We start from the raw sequence: 23,961 nt of genomic DNA on the forward strand, positions 1-23,961 counted from the left end.
AGTCAAGAAATATTCTCTGATGTTTTACTTCTGGTGAATCTTCCTCTGCTTTCTATGTCACAGTATTGCTGGCCATCCACTTTCATTGGCTAATAATAGTAACTTTTTAAAAGCCTAAAGAAATCCCAGGGTTCAGATCCTTCAGGGCCATAAATGGTTAATGGTTCTTTAAGCAAAGCAGCTCTAGGACAATGGCAGAGATAATACACACACAGAGAACTCAAGCTCAGGGCCTCATTGGCAACCAGGTGACATAGTAATTGGAGCTGATATGACCACACAAGCGGGGAGTGCTCTGCTGTAATCCAAGCTGCACCTGTAAGAAAACAACCTGTTACGCCATTTGAGCTGCTGCCAGCTAATCAGCTGGTGCTTTCACCAAGTGCACCTGGAGTCCTTATGGGTCCAGTGCTGCTTACATTTAAGTCAGTTGGAAGGCTTCCAATATGAGCATAGGAATTGCGGTACAGGATCTGAGTGACTCTATCTAGACAAGTATTCTGTCTCTGCCAGTGGCTTGTACCAGCTGCTTCAGAGGAAAGTGTAAGAAACCTTCCAGTAGATGGTTATGGCATAATCTGTCTTCAGACAAAGTTTTCTCCTAAACTCCATAACTGAGGGGTTGGCTTGTGCCCATAAACTGACTGACTGATTTATATCCCTCCCAAACTCTCTTTTCCAGCCTTGCTACTCCAACTCTGGATGTTCTGTTTATCCATAAAAATATCCTGGGTTTTTTGGAATCCTGCTACACTCTTGGGAGCAATGAGATCTTGTGACAATTTGTTCCACAGGCTAGTTGCATGGACAAAGAATTTCCTTGTCGATTTTAAAATTGCATTGACTTCAGTGGTGCAGAACCAAGCCCTATATTTTTATTCAACTTCTTCCTTCATCCTCCCCTCTCTGTATCAAAGCAGTTTGTACTCAAAGATCGCAGGACTGGGCCCCTGATCAGCTGAGAATGATCTCAATGTGAGAGTGAGCTAGTTTTAGAATGTTCAGACTCCATATGGCTCCTGTAGGTATATGGGAAAGTTTTCTATCAGCATTTTTCAGGGAAGCAGCTGAAATGTTCCTCAAACCAGGGTTACAAAACGTCAGTCTGATCATATCACAGAGGCTTATAAGATTCCAGATTCCTTAATTACAGGCTTTAGTCTGTGAATTTTAAGGGAAATCCCTACAGCATGTTGATTTGGATTATTACTGAGTAAAAAAGCCAACAGGGAGTTACTGTCAAGCACAGCAAGATAAACCTGCTTCATAAAAATAATTAAAAGCCTGTGTTTTTCCAACGATAGGGCTGTGCCATAAAACTGTCGCCTTTCTTGGCAGAGATCTACCTGGGGTTTGAGAAAATAATTTCTGTTTAGAGAGGAACTGCCTGGAATGAAATGTGCCTACTTGATGTTTTCTAAACTCCAATCATCTGCCAAAGCCTTTAAGGATTAGAGCTTTAAAAGATCTGAGACCTGACTAAAGGACTTTGGGGCAGGCCCTTCATTTCAGGTATTTTGCAGTCTACACACTACAAACTTAAGAAACATGATGCAAGGAGGAAAGGAGACAAGCTGAGCAGGTTTGGGAACATACAGGTGCCTCCCAGCATGGTGAAGGGCTATTGTAATGTTTAGAAGGTCACTGGTGCTGTGGATGTTATATTTCTCCTCACCATTTTCTCACTGAGAAGACCCATTTCTTCCATGAGGCCCACAACATAAATATCAGTATCTACATATAATATCTACCTATAATCTCAATATCTTCTCTGTGGGCCAGATTCTGAACCTTACTCCTGGGGATTAATACCTGATTCCACAAATCAACAGAACTACTTGCAGAGTAAGACACTTGCACCCATTGAGCAGTACATTGGAATCTGATCCTCTATGTGACTGTTAGGCCCTGATCAGGACCGGCTCTAGGCACCAGCAAACAAAGCATGTGCTTGGGGCGGCACAATTCCAGGGGCGGCATTCTGGGAGGTTTGGTTTTTTTTGTTTTTTTTTTCGCTCGGCAGTTGCACTCTTGCAGGGTTTTCTTTTATTATTATTATTATTATTATTTTGTTTTTGTTTTTGTTTTTTTGCTTGGGGCGGCAAAAAACCTAGAGCCAGCCCTGGCCCTGATCCTGACAAGGCTTACGTGCCCACGCTTAATATTAAGCATACGAGTCGTCTCATCAAAGTCAGTGGTTTTGATGAGATTACTGTCACATGTTTAACATGAAGCATGAGTAAGTCATTGCAGGTTTGGGATCCAAGATTGTTAACTCTCCAGTAAAGGTACAGTGCCAAATTCATTGTCTGATTTTAGAAAACAATAGATTACAAAAAATAATCCCAAACTCCCCCCACAAAACAAGATACTTTGCATTTGATTCGCCACTAAATTACTCCAGTTTATTTTGGTGCAACTGAAATGGAATAATACCAGTATGACATTAGAGAAATGCAGGGGTGGACCAGGCCCTTTGTTATTAAACAGCATGGGCTGGATTCTCGATTGTGGGCCAACAATTTGCTGCTGGGGAAGCGTCGGTGCTCTGAGTCTATGCCACCAGTGCCAGCATCTGTTAGAGCAGCCAGCGGAGGACCAGCACAGCATTATGAAGCATCTCTGACACATCTTTTTCCTTCCCCACCCCTTGCTGGACAGTGGGGGCAGCTACCTCAGGAGCTTTACAGCAGCAGCGGGAATTCCAGGAGCGGAATTCTCCACTGACTATTTACAATTGACAGGGGCTCCATCTGTGCCACCTGAGAAGTGCAGAGGGCGTGGAGTTCAACAGAGAATCTGGGGCCATGTGTCATTAACTGGAACATGTACACTTTCTATGTGGTTTTCTATTCCCTGAAAGGTTTTGTGGTGCGTTTCTATTTTGAGATTACTGGCAAAAGGATAGTATTCACGTTGGATCCCAGTTATTGTGACATTTGTTCTGCAGTGGGTTACAGGACTGTTGGGCTGCATTACATTATTATACTTACATATGCATTAATTGATACTTGGCTAGACTACTTAGTATCCTGTTGGGTGAGCTGTGTCAGACTTAGTGTCCCGTGGGGTTTGTAAGTGATGCAATAGATTAGTATGTTGCTGTCACCCAGCAGCTTTAATTGATTTTTTAATTAATTTTTTTGTTGTTTTGGATTACTGTTTATTATTATTAATCATTTGTTAAGAGCAGATAATGCATCTGTCATAGTATAAGACAGTCCCCTGCCCTGGAGAGTTTACAATCTAGAAGAAACAGAAGTGTATCCACCCCTTCCCCTCGCTCTTCTCCCCGCACACAAAAAAAGACTATTCTGATAAGGTTTCTATCTTGGTTTTTGTTTGGACTCACTTTGAAGATTTTGATCAGAACCAAACTAAATGGTCTGAGGTTCACAGTCATCACTAGGTATGGTAGACGTCTTTGATTTTTTTTTTAACAAGAATCAAAAGAGATTTAAAATCTAAAGGAAGTCAGTGTGATACCTTACGATCAATAAAGTAAAAACATATCATTTTCAGGGTGAAAATGGTCCCTTCGCCCCCAATCCTACAAACATTTATGCACATGAGTACCTCTACACATATGAGCGATTCCACTGAACTTGGAAGCTGATGTGTTATTGAGACTATCCACTGAGATGGGTTTAAAATGTTAACTGTATTTACCTCTGTCTTTATGTTCAACAACTATTTTGGAAAGACAAGGTGGATGATGTCATATCTTTCATTGGACCAACTTCTGTTGGTGAGACAAGCTTTTGAGATACACAGAGCTCTTCCACAGGTCTGGGAAACGTACTCAGGGCTTGTCTTCATGTACAGTGCTACATTGGTGCAGCTGCACTGGTGCAACTGGTGAAACTCTCCCCTTGACATAGCGCTGTCTACCCGGGGGGACTAGGTTGGCATAACTACATCGCTCAGGGATGTGACTCTTTCACACCTCTGAGCAAGGTAGTTATACCAATAGAGGTCTGTAGACCTGACCAAACTGTAGCTCCCATAATGGACCATGGCTAGGGACTCCCATGATGCACTGGTTCCCTTTCTCCAACTGGGGAGACCACAGTGCATCATGGGAGATGTAGTCCAACAAGGGAGCTTAGTCTATCAAAGAGAATGAGCGCTGGAGACATATAAACTACAATATCCATGAGTCACCGCACCAGCATTTCCAAAGCAAATATTTTGGAATTTGAATTTCTGCCAAAATTGAAGTTTTCCATGGGGAAAAAACCCATTTCTCAACCAACTCTACAATTAGGCACTGTGAGTCTGATTTTCAGGTGTGCTAAGCAGCTTCAGCACCCTCTGATCTCAAGTGGCACAGTGTATGCTCAGTACTTCTGAAGAATCAGGCTCTGTGTCTATTGCCTCTTGATCAACCAACCAGTGCAGCCTGGTGCAGGAGCTGGAGATTATATTTCAGCTGATTAGGGAGGGGGGTGCCCTGTCTATATAATCACACTGCACAATACTTTCCTTTTTTTCCCTCTTATAGAGGATTTTTCCTGACCTTGGGAGTATACCTCTTGACCTGCTGATGCTCCTGGAGTTTCTGAGTCACAGTTCTTTCCTGACTCAGTAGCTATATTTCATGTACTGCAGATAAATTACACAGCACACTGGCTGCCTGGCTCAGCACATGAAAGGGCATGTTCCCAAGAGGAGGTTTTCCCTCACTAGAAGAGATAGGAAATCCCAGAATCCAAGTGTTCCCAAAGAAGCTTTTGCATCAACAGACAAAAACAGTCACTTTCTCAGCCTAAGAGGTAATCTGCTATGTTGGAGTGAAAATTTTCCATGAAGAGAAGCCCACCTAAGAGCTGTAACCCAACACCAGAAGTGAGGACGGGCAACCTTGGGTCTCGTAATAAATAAATCATACTATGTAATTGTGTGACAGGCTGCCTTAAAGGCAGACAAGTGCAATCTGGGAAGTATAACCCAGGTAACCAAAATGTTACGTGGCTTCTCTGTTCCCTTGAGGACTGATCCGTTTTGTTTCACTGTGGGCATTCTGTGAATCCATGGATAATGTCTTTATTTATAGGCTTTTCTGAGTCATTTGAGCACCACAGTATCTGAGGACTTGGCGCCTGACCTACTGCAGTCTCACCATAAGCTCTGCCCAGTTTAAAAGTTTCAGTTCTGCTGACTTCTGGCAATCAGGGCCTTGATTGGCATCACTGGACAAGAAGTGGCAGGAATAACACACGCTGTTTTGTTTTTCATTAGGACAAGATGGGCTCTTATTTTTTCCCAATTATTCCCCACACTGAAAGGCCATGCAGAGAGCTGACTCGTCTTTCTATATGAGGAGAACTGGATATGCCTTTTTCTGAAACACAACCCTGCTACCCCTGGGTTCTTTGTCAGCAGTGTCAGACACATCCTGCTGCTCCCAGTGTAGGCTGAGCATCCTGCCACCACAGCACACACAGCCTATGGCATGAAGGATTGACCACATGGCCCAAATTCTGATTCACCTACCACCCAACTAGCGCTAGGGTGATGAGACAGCAAATGTGAAAAATCGGGACGGGGTTGTGGGGTAATAGGAGCCTATATAAGAAAAAGACCCCAAAATAGGGACTGTCCCTATAAAATCAGGACATCTGGTCATCCTAACTAGTGCCCAGGTTAGAAACAGAGTGCCTTTTCTGTTTAAACCTGTGCATTAATCAAACAAGCCCTACACATCTGTAAAGTGCAGCTCTCCTATAATTTCCCCCAAATTGATCTGAATGACGTTATTTCCACAGAGAAGCTACACCAGTTAGGATGTTAATCGTGAAGTTTAAGTACTCTTAAGTACTCGTGAAGTACTCTACAGATGTGCAATAAAGGTCTTGTAATTTTGATTGACTTAACTGAGGATCCAGTGACCACAAAAAAAAGTCATATTTCTGCACAAGACAAAACCTGGTGCCACTGACGTCATTTTCATTATTATTAGCATTGCAGTATCACCTAGAGAGGCTCCAGCTAAGATCAGGCCCTCATTGTACAAGATACTATACAGTCATAAAGCAAGACAGTCCTTGCTCCAAAGAGTTTACAACCTAAATAGACTAGACAGATATTAGAAGTATTATCATCCCCACTTTACATACGATATACAGCGAGATTAAATGGCACGTTTAAGATTATACAAGAAAGCTATAGCAGACTCAGGAACTTAAACCTGAACTCCCAAGTACCACTTCAGTTCCTCAGTCATCCTTCCTAAGTCATTAACAAAACTCCCATTACCTTCAACAGAACAAGGATTTGGCTTCCTTTCCTCCTTTGAACCAATTTGTTTCACCTGCCTTCCAATGCTCACCTCCTTCACCTTGCCCCATAATTGGGTAGAGAGGACTCATTGAGGACTTAGGTTTCATGGAATCATTAGAACTTTTGGAAAGTTTGAAGTTTGGTGACATTTTTCTTGTTTCTCAAAACAAGCTCTCCCCCTAAATGTAAACTGTTCTCCCCCTCCCCAAAGAGAAATTTAATTTAAAACCATTATGTTTTGTTTAACTAAGCAGCAAAGTGTGCTGTGCAAGATGCCACCTTGAAAGTAAATGATCTTGTTTAAAAGTATTTCTTGCTCTGTTTCCAGGACAACCAGAGGAATGAAAAATAAAAAGTAATACAACATCAAAGCAGCTGGGAAGCTGTAATTTGTCAGAGCCAAACAGAGGTCAGGTCTCAGAGTAAAAGATTTTAAGGCCAGAAGGGACCAGAATTATCAGCTAGTCTGATCTCCTGAACAACACAGGCCAAAGAATTTCACCTTGTGACCCTTGTATTGAACCCAATAACTTGTGTTTGGCAGAAACACCATCTTCCAGAAAATCTTCCAATCTTGACATGAAGACTTCAAGAGATGGAGAATTCACCACATCCCCAGGTCATTTGTTCCAAAGGTTAATCACCTTCCCTGTTAAAAACTTGGGCATTATTTCTAACTTGAATTTAACTGACCTTAACTCCCAGCCTTTGGTTCTAGTTCTGCCTTTCTCCACCAGGTCATGTTCTTGTCTAAGGACAGAATTTCCAGATTCTAAAGCTGTATGAGTTCTCCCATCCCTCAGTGGTACTTCAGGGCGGCCTGTCCCTGAAAGTTGCTGAGCATTTCATGTGACTTGAATGTGAACTGAGGGAGCTCAGCAGCGCCCTGCAGGATCAGATCTTTACAGTGTAAGGGCCTCAGATACTGAGACCCTGACCTTCTTATGTGTTTGTACAGCATCTTGTACTGATGGAGCTATATCAGTACTAACAACAACAGCTGCCATTGTAGCTGTCTTCCCTCTCCACTATCATATTGTTAATATTTATTGTATTACAGCACTACCTGGGGCCCCAGCCAAGGATCATTGGCTCAATTGCACCAAGTGCTTTGCAAACAGTCCCTGACACACAGAGCTCACAGTCAAGACCCAGCAGATAAATGAAACAGAGTAAAGGGAACTGGGGAAGAGGGAACACTATGAACACATTTTTGTTTAATAAGTAGTGCTCTTAGGGCTTGTCTACACTACAGGACTATTTCGAATCTACTTAAGTCGAATTTGTGGATTCATTTGTGTATCCATACTAAATACACAAATTCGAACTTCTGAGTCCACATTCACGTGCACTGTGGGAAGCTATCCCACAGTTCCCCACTCCCGCTGCCCATTGGAATTGTGGGATTTCACCCCAATGCATGCTGGGGGAAAATGTGTCGTCATTGAACCGTCAATCCCGCCTCCCTCTCTTCCTTGAAATCTGTTCGCGCCCTTCTCTGGTCGGTTACAGCGCGGACGCCACAGCACTGCGAGCATGGAGCCCGCTGCGATCATCGCTGCACTTATGGCCGTTGTCAACTCCTCGCACGTTATCGTCCACCTCTTCCACAGTCAGATGCTGAGAAACCGGGCGAGGAGGCCGCAGCACGGTGAGGAGAGTGGCGCAGACCTCTCACAAAGCAGGGTACGCCGGGCAGTGGAGATCATGGTGGCAATGGGTCAAGTTCATGGTGTGGAACGGCGATTCTGGGCCCGCGAAACAAGCACAGACTGGTGGGACCGCATAGTGCTGCAGGTCTGGGATGACACAGAGTGGCTGCGAAACTTCAGGATGCGTAAGGACACTTTCCTTGAACTGTGTGACTTGCTGTCCCCTGCCCTGAAGCGCCAGGACACAAGGATGCGAGCAGCCCTGACTGTGCAGAAGCGAGTGGCCATAGCCCTCTGGAAACTTGCCACGCCAGACAGCTACCGGTCAGTAGCGAACCACTTTGGCGGGATTGCTGTCATTCAAGTAGCCCACGCAATCGTTGAGCAACTGCTCTCAAAGGTAGTGACTGTCGGAAATGTCCAGGCCATCATAGATGGCGGATTCCCAAACTGCGGTGGGGCTATAGATGGGACTCACATCCCTATCCTGGCACCAGCCCACCAGGCCAGCGAGTACATTAACCGAAAGGGCTACTTTTCAATGGTGCTGCAAGCTGTGGTGGACCATAGGGGACGTTTACCAACATCAACGCCGGGTGGGCGGGCAAGGTTCATGACGCGTGTGTTCAGGAACTCTGGTCTGTTTAGACGCCTCCAGGCAGGCACTTTCTTCCCGGACCACAAAATAACGGTTGGGGATGTGCAGATGCCTACAGTGATCCTCGGGACCCGCCCACCCGCTAATGCCCTGGCTCATGAAGCCCTATACAGGCGCCTTGGACACTGAAAAGGAACTCTTCAACTACCGGCTGAGCAAGTGCAGAATGGTGGTGGAGTGTGCGAGATGGCGGACCGACATCAGCGAAAAGAATATCCCCGTAGTTATTGCTGCTTGCTGTGTGCTCCACAATCTCTGTGAGAGCAAGGAGGTTGAGGCAAATCGCCTGGCTGCTGTTTACGATCAGCCAGACACCCGTGCTGAGAGAATATCCCAGCGGGAAGCGATATGCATCAGGGAGGCTTTGGCAGGGTAACCTGTGACTGTCCACTTGATTTTAAGAGAGCCTGATCATAAACCAAGTTTTCCCCACTTCCCAAGGACGTTTTAAAACTAAGGACATGTTTTAGTAATTAATAATAAATCTTTCGTTGACTTTTCATTTCTGTTTATTCGTTGAAACATGGAAGCATTCTGTGCTGGTTAAGGTGTGCACTGATGGGTGGGTTTGCAGGAAGTTACCATGACGGCTGTGGGTTTGGGCGTTGGAAGGGAGGGTGGGGGCAAGGGTGAGTATCTGCCCCTGGATGAGGTCTATTTTTGGGGCTCGGGGCACCGGGGAGGATCGTGACTACGGTCCAAATGCATGTGAAGGGAAGCCTGCCTTTACATTCGGGATGTCAGGCACCAGGACCCTGCACAAGCATACACCTCAAGGAAAGACCCGGGCAGCATACACCACACAGACTGTCCCTGGTGCCTAGTGACTGCAGTCTGTGTGTGCCCTGCAGTTGACCCTGCAGCCAAGTCTGTAGCATGGCACTGTGGGCTATGCAGTGACATTACAATTACCCCACAGAACAACAGAAAGTCTTCTGACACCAGAAACGTGACGGAAACAGTCAGTAACACCAAACCGCTTTTAATAATGTAATACACAGTGGGGGGTTTGAACTTGGAGTTGGGACTGGTTGATGCTGTAAAGAAAGAGCTTGTACAAATTTACACAGTTGTCTCTAAGTGCAGGGACAGTTCTCACGGCCCCTACCGCCTCCGTCTTGTCACTTTGGGTGAGGGGGACAGGACTTCTTGCGTTGGAGGGCGTTGCAGATGCACTGCAGGGGGCTCTCCCTCCTGACTGCGGTCTTGCAGAACATCTACAAGGCGCCGGAGCGTGTCCGCTTGCTCCTCATTAGACCAAGCAGCGTTTGAGTCGCCTGCTGGTCTTCCTGCCGCCACCTATCCTCCCGCTCCAGGTGTGTGCGATGCTGCTGACACAGGCTCTCCTCGACTGTCTCTGCTCTGCCGCCTCCGCTCTGGAGCTGGCCATCAGTTCCTGGAACATGTCGTCCCTTGTCTTTTTCTTTCTGGATGGCGGGCAGTCCGGGAAGGAGCCAAGCTGTGTGATGTGAAAAAGTAGGTGATTTCCTTGAACACATACATGTTTGCCAACAGTAAACACAGTCTAGTCAGTTTCAGTGAACAAGACCAAAGAGGGAACTAAGTCTCAGGAGATCTCAGAACTAGTCCGAGATTTGCCATTGCACTGAGAGACAGCTGCATCCTCTTGCACAAAGTCCTGGTAAGCCTTACAGTACAGAGTGCTTATCAGTTAGTGCTTAGCTGTGCTCTCCTGCTGGAGGCAATGTGCAAAGCAGAAAAGATGCATCTCCCGCCAGTGAACGGAAAGACCCTGTATGCTTTTCCTCTGAGGCCTGCCACAAGTGGCTGTTGTCATTCTTATGCAAAGTAAAACTCTGTTGGTCATTCTTATGCAAAGTAAAACTCTGTTGTCATTCTTATGCAAAGTAAAAGTCTACCATGCACAATAGTAACAGTACACTAATTCCACTAATTAGATGCAGCACTTCCACAACGACATCACCCTGAGGCGTGTCAGGCGCACACAGAGAGAGCGGATGTTAATAGAAGCCCTGCACAGACCAGGACCCTACGCTGCCATGCTCGTGAGGCGATGGTCCCCTCTACCTGAGGATGGCATGGCGCGGAAGAGTGTGCTTCAACGGAGCACCCAATAAAGCACCTCTCCCAAGAAACCTCTTGCTGAGGCTTTTCCAGCTGCTCTCTGAGAGCTTTTTGAAATATCCCCAGAGGACTATTGCTCCATTGCTGTTTGTGTAGACCTGCTGTTTGTTTAGTTTCATATTTAAAAATGTTTATATAGTATTTCTATTTTTATATAAATCCCTGTTTCTTAAAAATAAATGTTTCCCTGTTTGTACTGATCCTTCCCTGATTCCGAGTCCTGGTTGGATCTCTGTGAGGGTGATGAAGAGATCCTGGCTGTCAGGGAAAGCGGGAGTGGTTTCGATGTCGCCGCGCCGTCCTCTAAAGACCCTTCCTCATCTTCCCCATCGGAACTGTCACTATTCCGCCCTCGGAGTCCACCGTCACTGGTGGGGCACTGGTGGCAGACCCACCTAGAATGGCATGCAGTGCCTCGTAGAAGCGGCATGTCTGGGGTTTGATACCCTTGTCTTAGGTCCTTCACTTTCACGCACTGCATCGCATCCCGGCTGTATCCTTTGTCTTTCATGGCTTTAGAGACCTCTTGTTGGAGCGCAGCGAGCACAGACTCCTCGCCCCACACAGCGATCAGATCCTGGACTTCCCGGTCAGTCCATGCTGGGGACCTCTTTCTAGTCTGGGATTGCCCGACTCCTCTGCTGGAGAGCTCTGCATCACAGGAAAATGAATTCAAAGTCATTTCCTGTGTGGCTGGCCAGAGAATCCAAGCTCGGACTGCTGTCCAGACGCTGATAAATTCGAATTAAAGTCCTAGTGTAGACCAGGCCTTAGACTGCCACTGGTTTAATCATCTGCTAATCCATTGCATCAGCTATTTACCTGAAATACCAGTTAGGGGACAGACCTGGGCGGCCAAATCCTAATCACATTGTGAATAAACACCTCAGAAGTTTGGATCAGCTTTGGTTCATCCCATTGCAAGGAAAGGAGACAGCAAAAAATAATAATTAATAATAATAATAAAATCAGATCTGGGTTCCAGGACTTCCCACCTGCAAAGTTTGCAGGTGAGGGGGTTGTTTGGATTTAGAGTTTTGATTCAGGCTCTTGTCTATCATTATTAGAACTCCCCAGTTCTTGTCTATCATTATTAGAACTGATGTCCCAGTCCCACCACCAGCAATGAGTTGAACTGTGTGACATAGGGCAGAGTAGAGGGAGAAGAGGGGAAAAGGAGAGATAGTGGAAAAGGAGGTGAGATGAAGAAGTGAAGGTGGAGGGAAAGAGGAAAGGAAGGAGCAGAGAAGGGGATATCAGAAGAAACTCCAAAAACCACCAATGTTTATTTTTCACATGTATTGGCTACTATTTTATATATATAATCTTCCCAGGAAGTAGCACCATTACCTATGTTGCTGGGTATGGGAATGCAAACAGTTATTGGTGTCTCTGCTTATAGGGAAGCCTGTGACCTGAGCCATCTGGATTTCTCAAGCATTTAGCAAAGGCAGTCACGCTAATTTAGTTAAGGTTTTCAAAGGCTTCCAGGAAAAAGTTCTCTCCTTCCCAGGGGCACTGAAGCAGTGACCTCCTGACCCATCCTTTACTGTTAGTTTCAAAAGCAGCACTGCAGCTGTTAAAGTTTTTCTTACCACCTCAGTGATTCTGTGATGGGGACTATAGCTACTGGGACCACATACTGTTTATCTAGACCTGACCTCTCTCCTCTGAACATGGAGAAGCCTCTTCACTGCAGCACCACACAAGCCCAACCTTAGTTACCGTCACTGACTGGCGCTCACTCGTTCCACGTGTGTAAATATACCAGTGGCGTTGCTAATCTGTCCCCACTGAGAGCTGGGCTTCCCGGGGTGATCTGGTTTGTCTATCTTTCTGCAGAAGTAAAGGCATTTAACCTGCCATGGCTTGTCTATGAAGCCTAACCCTCTATTCTCCTACTTTGATCTGGGACTCCACTCAGCCTCCAGAAATAACCTTTCATTTTTGAAAATATAACACGCTAACAGGTTATCATCATCAGTCCCCCAACATAGGTCCTTATGCCATGTAAATTTCCCTTCCCCCAGCCTCCAGCTTTTTGGCAATTTTAACTTTAGAGGAGGTGGGCTGAGTGTGGTTAGTGCACATCCTTGCCAGTCACTGGTGGAGGCAATTTGAAGTACCTCTCCTCATGGACTGAGGCCCCAATCCAGCAAAAGCACCTAAGCTCATGTGTAACTTTAAGACTTAATTTCCATGTTGTGCCATGGCAGGACTACTTACGTGCCTAAAGTTAGACATGTGCTTGAGGCCTGAGTGTGGGAACTAATATATTCCTTGATTCTCCAAGGATGTAATTTTTGTATTTATTTACAGTGCGAAGTGCTACCAGTCATAATTCTTCATCACACTAGGGGCTGTTTCACACACACTTCACAAAAATATGAAGGGTCCAGATCTAATGCACCCAAGGGTGCTGAGGGAGTTGGCTGATGTGATTGCAGAGCCATTGGCTATTATCTCTGAAAATTCGTGGCAATCGGGGGAGGTCCAAGACTATTGGAAAAAGGCAAATATAGTGCCCATATTTTAAAAAGGGAAGAAAGAGAACCTGGGGAACTGCAGACCAGTCAGCCTCACTTCAGTCCCCGGCAAAATCATGGAGCAGGTCTTCAAGGACCATTTTGAAGCACCTGGTGGAGAGGAAGATGATCAGGAACAGTCAACATGGATTCACCAAGGGCAAGTTATGCCTGATCAACCTGATTGCCTTCTATGTTGAGATAAATGGCTCTGTGGATATGGGGAAAGCAGTGGATGTGATATATCTTGACATTAGCAAAGCTTTTGATGCGGTCTCCCACAGTATTCTTGCCAGCAAGTTAAAGAAGTATGGATCGAATGAATGGACTATAAGGTGGATAGAAAGCTGGCTAGATTGTCGGGCTCAACGGGTAGTGATCAACAGCTCGACGTCTAGTTGGCAGCCAGTATCAAGCGGAGTGCCCCAGAGGTCAGTCCTGGGGCCGGTTTTATTCAACATCTTTATTAATGATCTGGATAATGGGATGACTTGCACCCTCAGCAAGTTTGCAGATGACACTAAGCTGGGGGGAGAGGTAGATATGCTGGAGGTTAGGGATAGGGTCCAGAGTGTCCTAGACAAATTGGAGGATTGGGCCAAAATAAATCTGATGAGGTTCACCAAGGACAAGTGCAGAGTCCTGAACTTAGGAAGGAAGAATCCCATGCACAGCTACAGGCTGGTGACCAACTGGCTAAGCAGCAGTTCTGCAGAAAAGGAGTCAGCAGTGTGCCTTTGTTACCAAGAAGGAACATTGCCAGCAGATCGAGGGAAGTGATTATTCCCCTCTATTCGGCACAGGTGAGGCCACACCTGGAGTATTGCATCCAATTTTGGACACCACCACCCCCCCACTACAGAAGGGATGTGAACAAATTGGAGAGAGTCCAGCGGAGGGCAACAAAAATTATTAGGGGGCAGGGGCACATGACTTATGAGGAGAGGCTGAGGGAACTTGGGTTATTTAGTCTGCAGAAGAGAAGAGTGAGGGGGGATTTGATAGCAGCCTTCAACTACGTTCTAAAGAGGATGGAGCTAAGCTGTTCTCAGTGGTGGCAGATGACAGAACAAGGAGCAATGGTCTCAAGTTGCAGTGGGTTGAGGTCTAGATTGGATATTAGGAAAAACTATTTCACTAGGAAGTGGTGAAGCACTGGCATGGGTTACCTAGGGAGCTGGTGGAATCTCCATCCTTAGAGGTCTTTAAGGTCAGGCTTGACAAAACCCTGGCTGGGATGATTTAGTTGGGGTTGGTCCTGCTTTGAGCAGGGGATTGCACTAGATGACCTCCAGAGGTCTCTTCCAACCCTAATATTCTACGATTCTATGAACCCACAGTGGAGTGTCAGGCCCTGGGTGCCCAGGTACAGAAAGAACCCACATGGAGTGGGAAGAAGGGAAAAGGTGGGATAGATGTGTCCAGGTGTAAACTCCCATTGCTAGGTTGTATGATTAGGATCAGCCACCAATACGGACAGAGGAGAGTTTAATGAAACACAATTGCAGGCTGGGTCATTACAGTACTTTATAATGAAGGAAGAATTTAGGCCTGGAGCTCCACAATGGTACCTGGGCTGGGAAACGCCAGGTAGATTCCCAGCCCTTAGGTTCCCGCACTGTGCGGGCAGGGGGAGTAGCATGCTCAGGTCTTGAGGGAGAGCCTTGCACTCACTCAGGATAATTGAAGAGTGCCACCGACACGCTCTGAAGATCATCCTTAAAGGAGATAGCTGTATCTGGCAGGGCAGCCAACTGGCAAAGCAGAGCTAACCCCTTAGGCCTGCAAGTAGTATCTGTAACATTATAAATACCATAGCCAAGTATTCAGGGGTGGGGTGCTAAACATGGAAAAGCTTTTGTGATGGGAATGTGTGGGACTCTGGGAGAGGAACAGCAGGAATCTGAGTGACCAATGAAATGTAGATCTGGGAGTAACTGTACACCTTGAGGCATTGCTTCCCTATGATTAATTAGCTTTGCCTATGTTTACACTTTGTCATTGTTCACAGTTCTATTTCACACATTTCTATAGCACAATCTCATTGTTGAAGCCTTGGGGCAACACACCCCTGGCAAGTACTTTATTGCACTTGAAAAGTTCTCCAGTAATGCTTACTGTTTTCACAGTGCTTTTACCTTCCTTATCTCAAACAGCTTCTGCAAAGGAAGGGCAGCCTTATCCCCATTTTTACTGAGAGAGAACTGAAGGCACAGATAGGGGAGTGCCTTGCCCAAGGGAACAGAGTAAGTCTGCAGCAGAGTTGGGGCAGCCAGGCCTCCTGACGCCCAAGCCTGCAATCTAGCTACTAGACCACACAGCCCTCTCTTGCAGGACTCCATTCTACGCTTTAGGCCAAATACAAGTTTACTCCACACACTAGGAGAATGAGGAACCTACTAGTGAAAAGAGACATTCCTTGTGTATTTTGCATGAACAACTCCCATTATTTATTTTAAAACATTACATTTTCCCCCTTATATGACATCAGTAGGCATGCCCCAGTGAGCCACATTAATACCCCTTCCCCCATTCTTTATACTTTAGAAGTGTGGGTACTCTAGAAGTTGGAGCAGGGATCTGGCTGTGAGAACTACTGTGTTCCCTTTCCCTACTCTGTGAGCTCAGTTTCCCCATCAGCAAGGGGTGGGTAGGGAGAATTAATTAACATCTGTAATGATGTTTAAGATCCTTGAATGAAAGGGCAAGGTAAGCATCACGGATTTATGATTTAAGGGCAGAGGGTTACTATTAAAGGGTAAATGATTATTAACAACCTAGCAGGTATAGAGGTATGAGTCCAGAGCCATCTGATTGCTAAATCTCTTGTTAGTTTTCCTTCCCTTCTTCCCCTCAAGTGGAAAGCTTTCCCACGCCAGCTGCTACACCCACTTGCTGGCAAAAGTCCAACTAGAATCTTTCAGCAGTGAGAGTTTGATGCCTTGTCCTTTACACAGACAACACAGGTTTGTCAACAGCATCAGCCAGCAAGGGAAGGAGCCGGGGAGGAAAACAATATAAAGGGAGTTTTCATGAGGAGGACGCACATGGCGTTTCCACAACTGAAGGCAGGGATGAAAAGAGAGGATTTTGTGGTCAGTGTCAGGATGCAGACTAGCTCCATGAGAGTAAACAGATCTCTGAACACATCAGTGCAGATTCACCCTGCCCAAGCTCTGCAGGGAAAGGGGAGCAGCAGATAGTTGCAGCTCCCTGATCCTGAATTGCCAGGCCCTGGTTTAAATTAAAGTTGCAAAGCAGACGCTCTAACTTATGCCACCAGCTTAAAGCCATTGGTGAGTCATAGTCATCCTGTGATCAACCACTACAACAAGTCTTTCTCCTCGGTCACTTCCCACTAATACGTCCCCAGTTTATAGCAAAAATTTGTGTTGTTAGTCCCTCCATGCATGACCTTGTATTTTGCACTATTCAATTTCATTCCATTTCTATTACTCCAGTTTACAAGGTTGCCCAGATCTTCTTGTAGGATATTCCTAGCCACCTCTGTATTGGTAATACCTCCCAACGTTATGCCATATGGAAGTTTTATTAGCACACTCCACTTTTTGTGCCAAGATCAGTAATAAAAATATTAAATAAGGTTGGTCCCAAGACCGAACCAGGAACTCCACTAGTAACGTCCCTCCAGCCTGACAATTCACCTTTCAGTACGACCCATTGTAGTCTCCCCTTTAACCAGTTCCTTAATTCTCATATTAATCCCCATCTTCTCCAATTTAACTAACAATTTCCCATGTGGAACTGAATCAAATGCCTTACTGAAACCCAGGTAGATTGCATCTACTGCATTTCCTTTGTCTAAAAAAATCAGTTATCTTCGCAAAGAAGATCAGGTTGGTCTGACACATCTATTTTTTAAGAACCGTGTTGTTTTTTTTATCCAAATTACCATTAACCTCTATGTCCTTAACTACTTTCTCTTTCAAAATTTGTTCCAAAACCTTGCATGCAACTGAGGTCGAACTAACAGGCCTGTAGTTTCCTAGATCACTCCCCCACACCACTCTTCTTAAAAAACAGGAACCATATTAGCAATTCTCCAATCACAGGGTACAACACCCAAATTTACAGATTCATTAAAACATGCTTGCTACTGAGTTTGCAATTTCATGTGCCAATTCCTTTAATATTCTTGGATGCAGATTATCTGACCCCCCACTCCCCATTTTAGTCCCATTAAGATGTTTGAGTTTGACTTCCACCTTGGATGTGATAATTTCTATCTCCTCCTTCCTATTATCCACCCTGCCACTACTCCAAGCTCTTCGTCAGCCTCATTAAAAACTGAGGCAAAGTATTTGCTTAGGTTTTGGGCCATGCCTAGATTAACTTTAATCTCCACCCCATTCTCAGTGTTTAGTGGTCTGTATCCCATACTGTAAGGTAATATTTGAGCAGTTGTATTGTTAGCCTTTATGTCTGTGTAAATCACCAAGCAGAAGAGGGTTGATCTTCAACAGAAGGTGTTACACACCCATCCCAAAAAGAAAGATCCACCCATACCAGAAGGACAATTGTGGGAAATTGCAACTGGAATTTTCTTACCTATCAATAAGGGCATGGCTACACTTGCAGATGTAGAGCGCTTTGAGTTAAACCAGCCTTCGTAGAGTGCAGTAGGGAAAGCATTGCAGGCTGTCCACACTGACAGCTGCAAGCACACCGGCGTGGCCACATTTGCAGCACTTGCAGCGGCATTGGGAGCGGTGCATTATGGGCAGCTATCCCACAGAGCACCTCTTCCCATTCTGGCGCTGTGGCTTGTGGGAAGGGGGTGGGGGGCATTCTGGGTCCTGTCCCAATGCCCTGTGATGCATCAGTTCGCATCCCAGCAATCCCTGTGCTTCCGTCCACATTTGGTGCCATCTTTCAATGTTTTTTGTACTGCACGCTCTGTCTTTCCTTTCGGTCTGCAAGAATGGAGCCCGAACTGCTGAGGAATATGGTGACGAGTCTAGCCAGCACGTCATGTTTGGCAGTCGAGTTGCTCCTTAAGATCCAAACTGACAGCGAGGACTCCGATGATGATATTGACTCGAGTAACGCATACAACACAAGATTGCTTGTGGCATTCAGGGGTACTGAATGCCCCCTCTAGTAAGGTTAATAAGGGGCACTGACTACCTTAATGGCAATTCCCCTTTATTTGGGCTCCTGCCAGCCAACCCCCGGAAGCCTCCTGCTCCAATGGAATGTCTTAGCACTCACGATCTGTGATATCTCAGCTCCTCAGTAGAACATGCTTCAGGGTGAGGTAGGATGGGGCTTTTGGTTAAGGCACTGGGGTAGAACTCCTGAGAAGATCTGGGTACAATTTCCAGCTATGCCACAGACTGCCTGTATGACCTCAGGCAAGTTACTTACGTCAGTCCCCCATCTATGCAATGGGGATAATATTACTGCCTTTCTCCCAACCTTTGTCTGTTTAATCTATTTAGACAAACTTCTACAGAGCCAAGTTTGTCTCTTGATAGATATATTTACAGGGCCTAGAATGATCATACTATGGTTGGGGGCCCTCCATGCTACTGGAACAGAGAATAACTATTATAGACACGCTAGAGAGGAGCAGGGATTTATTTCCTGTTTTGCAATTTCTTTTATTATAAAAACATCATTACCCTCAGGGGTTTTAAATCAATAGCAAATAGGTAAAAACATTAATGTGTCTCATTTACTTTCCATGTCAGGAATGTAGTGCTAGGTTAGGCCACATGACCATGTCTCAGGCAATTGAAACAGTTGGAAATGCAAAGATAATAAACATTTGTTACCTAGGGAGAATACAGTTTATTATAACATCTACCCTGTAAGGTTGTATTCTTAATTAAGGGTTTTCTAGTGACTACAGAAATCATAAAACTCAAATATGGTTTCATTTGTACATGTCACAAGCACTGCAGAAATAGAAATATTGCCTACGTGCACATTCAGGCATGTACTTCATTTTTTGTTGTAATGCTTAGGCACAAAAAAGCAGATGCCTCTAAATACATGAAGTACTTAGAGCCCCCATAACCATAGTATCTGAGTGCCTCACAACACCCCAGTGAGATAGCATTTCCCTATTATCCCCATTTTACAGATGGGGAACTAAGACAGACAGACTAAGGCTGTGTCTATACTAGAGAGCTTACAGCGGCGTCACTGTAAGATCTCACTTGTAGCTGCTCTATGCTAACAGGTGACAGCTATCTCATCGACATAATTAATCCACCCCAATGAGAGGCGGTAGCGCTGTCCACACTGGCACTTCTGTCAGTGTACCTTATGTCACTCAGGGGGGTGTTTTATTTAGAGCATAGAACTGAACCTGTGTAATTGAATAGTGATTCTTGAGACAACTTAGAGGGCCCTGATTTTCAAAGGGCAAGTGCTCAGAATTTAAGATAAGCCCAGAAAACGGAGGTACCCAAAAATCACTAGGCACTTTTCAGAAATTAGGCCATTTGTTTTTTAAGTAGCAAAATAAAGACTTTCAAGGATCAATGGGGAGAACCTTCCACTTTAGGATGGCAGCAGTTGGGAGCAGGTATTTAGAATTGATCAAAAGTTACCCTCAGGCCAACTTACAGCAGTGGATAAAGATTATGTTTTATCTGCTTATCTTGAGGGTCTTCCATTGCTACCTTCCTACCCCTCCACCCCAAGTAACAACCACAATTATCTAAGTAATGTTGCCATACCCAAAACATACATTCCAACAACAGGACTGGAAATTATCCCCATTCCCAGCTGATCAGAAGGAGGAGAGGATTCTGAGGAAGGAGGTGTTTCTAGAGCATAGGTGGGCAAAAATACAGCCCGCAGGCCAGATCCAGCCCATCTAACATTTCTCTGTGGCCCGCCATGCTCTTTGGCTGCCCCCTCGCAATCTCCAGGCCACTAAAAGTCCCACAGTGCAGCGGGGTGCTCAGGCAGGCTGCCTGCTGCAGCCCCACACTGCTCCCAGAAGCGGCTGGCTGCTGCTGGCATGTCCCTGCGCACCCCTGGTGGGGGGTGAGGCAGCTTCATGCACTGCCCCACCCCCACCCCCCCGCACCGTCCTCACAGCTCCCATTGGCCGGAAACCGGCCAATGGGAGCTACAGGGGTGGTGCTTGCAGGCAGCAGATGGAGACCCACTGCCCCCTAACCCTCAAGGGGCATGCAGAGATGTGCTACAGTGCCAGTAGCTGGCCACTTCCAGGAGTGGCGTGGGGCCATGGCATGCAAGCAGCCTGCCTGTGCATCCTGCTGCGCTGCCGGCCAGCGCCTGTGGTAAGCACCTCCCGGCCAGAGCCTGCACCTTGCACCCCCTCCCACAGCCCAACCCTCTGTCCCAGGTCAGAACCCCCTCCTGCTCCTAAACTCCCTCCCAGACCCTGTCCCCCCTCCATTAATGTAATAGAAATGTGCAGCCTGTGACAACTTACCAAAATTCGTGGAGTGGCCCCCCTGCAAAAATTATTGCCTACCCCTCTTCTAGAGGATAGTTACCCTCACACTTTTAAAGACCTTAAGGAATACAGCTGTGCCATGTAGCATGCCAGGCACTAGTGGTGATTCCACAGTTACTGGCACAGCGCACTGCCACAGGACAAGCCCAGAGGGAACTGATTTCTGCACCTGCATCAGTGCAATCTCTTCTTTAGCAATACAAGGCCTGTTCCAAACCCCACTGAAAATTTCAGTGGGGTTTGGATCAGGCCCATGGAGGGAAGCAGAGAGATGGCAGTTGTTAGAGAGCTTATTCTTTCACTCTCCCACTTCCCTGGTCCTTCTTGCATGAATAGAGAGCAACAATACCCGCAGTCCAAAGGTGCAAACAATTCGATGTTTATTGGGGTGAACTTCCAGCAAGCTTAAATCCAAGTTCCTTTTTCCTTATTTTCAAATCCCAACTTACTTCCTGTTTGCCCCTAATTTATATAGTAATATTCTTAGCTATACCTTAACCAATCATTCTACTAAAATTTACCTAACCAATCCTAACATATTGTAACATGATTAGCTAACCAATTATATCCCACGACCTTAATTAGATTACACCCAGCAATATTAATTATACTGCAGACAAACAATCACAGAACCAGCCAGAGACCATGCAAATAAACATACAAAACAATACAGAAGTGAGGATTTCACAACTACATCTATACAGACATAAGAGTTTTCCAGCTATGTCTATTGATAAGTGAGTTCTTACCAGAAACTATCAAACTAAATTTCCTTTTACATGTTCTAGGCTCTTTCCTTTCTCTGGAGGTGATAGATCAGATCACCTTCCTAACCGCCCCAGATTGCCTTATTTCAATATGACTAAACAAGGCCTTAGGCCTTGGCTACACTGGCGCTTTACAGCGCTGCAGCTTTCTCGCTCAGGGGTGTGAAAAAACACCCCCACGAGCACAGCAAGTTACAGCGCTGTAACGCGCCAGTGTAAACAGTGCCCCAGCGCTGGGAGCGTAAGCTAATCCCCACGGGGAGGTGGAGTACCTGCAGCGCTGGGAGAGCTCTCTCCCAGTGCTGGCGCCGCGACCACACTCGCACTTCAAAGCGCTGCCGTGGGAGCACTCCCGCAGCAGCGCTTTGGAGTTTCGAGTGTAGCCAAGCCCTTAGGCTGTCACAGTGAGAGAAGGCCCTTACACAGGTAGAATCAAAATCATTGTCTTTCTTTTATACCTCTATAACTAGCTAAGTGATAAGAATACACCTACATTCTTAAAGTATAGGCCTTTGCAGACAGGCTTGAATATCTATATCCTAACAGCAGTAAATAAACTCACTTCACATACCTCTCTCCTTTACTCCCACTGTATATGGAGTATTGGTCATCAGTACCATGGGCTACTGCTTCGGAGGAAGTACATTCCTAGCTGTCTGTGGACCTGCAAATAGCTGAACAAGAGATAAAACTTCAAGGAAAGTTGCTTGAAATCACATCAAAGCTAAAACAGAGGGGCCCAGCTGGGAATCCATTTTAAACAGTTTCTTAATCCAAAAGCCGATACATCAGTCGCTGATTTAAACATCTGCCTGACAGGCAGGGCGGGTAGGGCCAATGATCTTCCAGCCTGTTGCACATAGATCATGGGAGAAAGCATGTGGTAAATACACTAACTCATGAGGCTCCCCAGGGAAGAGCAGGCTCTTGTGCCAGTTCTGAACTGGTACTGCTCACTCTGATGAGTTAGAGGCAGGGGGGACCACCAGATGGTATAATTATTCCCCTTCTCCTGCCCCAATCAACTCACAATTTTTGGTGTTTTTCTTAAAGCCCTAGCTCCAGGTAGCATGTTATTACATGATGGGAATCTCACCTTTCACTAAAAAAAAATTTGCTTTTAGCCTGCATAGTAATGGAGAAAGGTCTTGTTGTCAAGACCTGAGTGTATTCCAAAAGCTCAAAATAAAATGCAACTAGAGGGCAAATAAAAAAAACCCATATTTTTAAACACACATCATGATTCTAGGAGGCTGGATGGTTTGAGCATTGGCCTGCTAAACCTAGGGTTGTGAGTTCCATCCTTGAGGGGGGCATTTAGGGATCTGGGGCAAAAATCTGCCTGGGGATTGGTCCTGCTTTGAGCAGGGGGTTGGACTAGATGACCTCCTGAGGTCCCTTCCAACCCTGATATTCTATGATTTCTAAGGGATTGGTGATTCTGCTTCCTTTTATTCTACATTATTTTGAGAGTAAATGTCTTTTGAATATCTACATAGCTGACAACCGGGTTTGTGACTTGTCCACATGACCTTCAGGAGACAGGCCTGTAAACTTAAATTCATAACTCTGCTAGAAGCTAAAAATCACATTCTCACCTACTAACCCTCTTAAAAGTGCTCACTTTATTTAAGTGTTTTTTTACAACATGTGTTAATCCCTTATGTCTAACAATCTGTCCCACCTTGTATTTAGCTTGGACACCCAGGGCTTGTCTACACTTATAGTTTCAATAGCACTACAGTGAAGATGCTCACTATCTATGTTGACCAGAGAGTGTCTCCCATGATGTAGGTACTCCACCCATGTCCCTAGAGGCAATAACTAGGTCGACAGGAGAATCCTCCCATTGACCTAATGCTGTCTACACCAGGTGTTAGGTTGGTTTAACTGGTGTGAAAGTAGAATGAATTATAAGAATGGATTAAAGAAATGTGTGTACCTTTTTAAGCAAAAATAAAATGTGAAAAATAGGTAGGCCAGGAAAAAAAAGGCATAAGGCAAAAATGGTGCTAATGGCGAAACATTAACAGAAGATGGGTAATAGTAGTAAGGAAAATAAGATAAGATATGCCCCCCAGGGTAAACTTATCTGATTCTGCTTCCTTTTTACCTTTTTGTTTTTCTCACTCTTTTATCTGTATATATAATAGTTTTGTGTCTTGCATGGTGCTCACATTATACATTATCTATTTTATTAGCAGCAAGCTAATAAAATAAAACAGGTGTGAGACAACAAACTGTGAACTGGGTTGTTTGGGAGAGTGGGGGTGGATTTTTCACACCCCTGAATGACAGAGTTATACTGACTTAATTTCCTACTGTAGAGCAGGCCTCCGAGGCAGAGCCGGCTCCAGACCGCAGCGCGCCAAGCGCGCGCTTGGGGCGGCATGCCGCGGGAGGGCAGCAGGCGGCTCCGGTGGACCTCCTGCAGGCGTGCCTGCGGAGGGTCCGCTGGTCCCACGGCTTCGGTTGAGCATCCGCAGGCGTGCCTGCGGGAGGTCCACCA

The 23,961-nt window shown here is 45.6% G+C and overlaps 1 protein-coding gene across 14 annotated transcripts in view; it reads right to left on the reverse strand.

Annotated features, from left to right (window-relative positions):
• RASSF7 (Ras association domain family member 7) overlaps positions 1 to 23,961 on the reverse strand; it is a 133,160-nt gene that overhangs the window by 80,352 nt on the left and 28,847 nt on the right. For 12 of the 14 annotated variants that reach the window (XM_039535348.1, XM_039535352.1, XM_039535353.1 and 9 more), the window contains one exon: positions 22,024 to 22,126. The exons of 1 other annotated variant lie outside the window; for it this stretch is intronic. The gene's annotated coding sequence lies outside the window, so the exon portion shown is untranslated. Of the gene's footprint in view, positions 1 to 22,014; positions 22,127 to 23,961 lie in introns of all 14 variants that reach the window. One more of the 14 variants, XM_039535351.1, reaches the window with a different exon arrangement.

Source organism: Mauremys reevesii, linkage group 4 (genome assembly GCF_016161935.1).
Source record: "Mauremys reevesii isolate NIE-2019 linkage group 4, ASM1616193v1, whole genome shotgun sequence".
NCBI lineage: Eukaryota > Metazoa > Chordata > Testudines > Geoemydidae > Mauremys > Mauremys reevesii.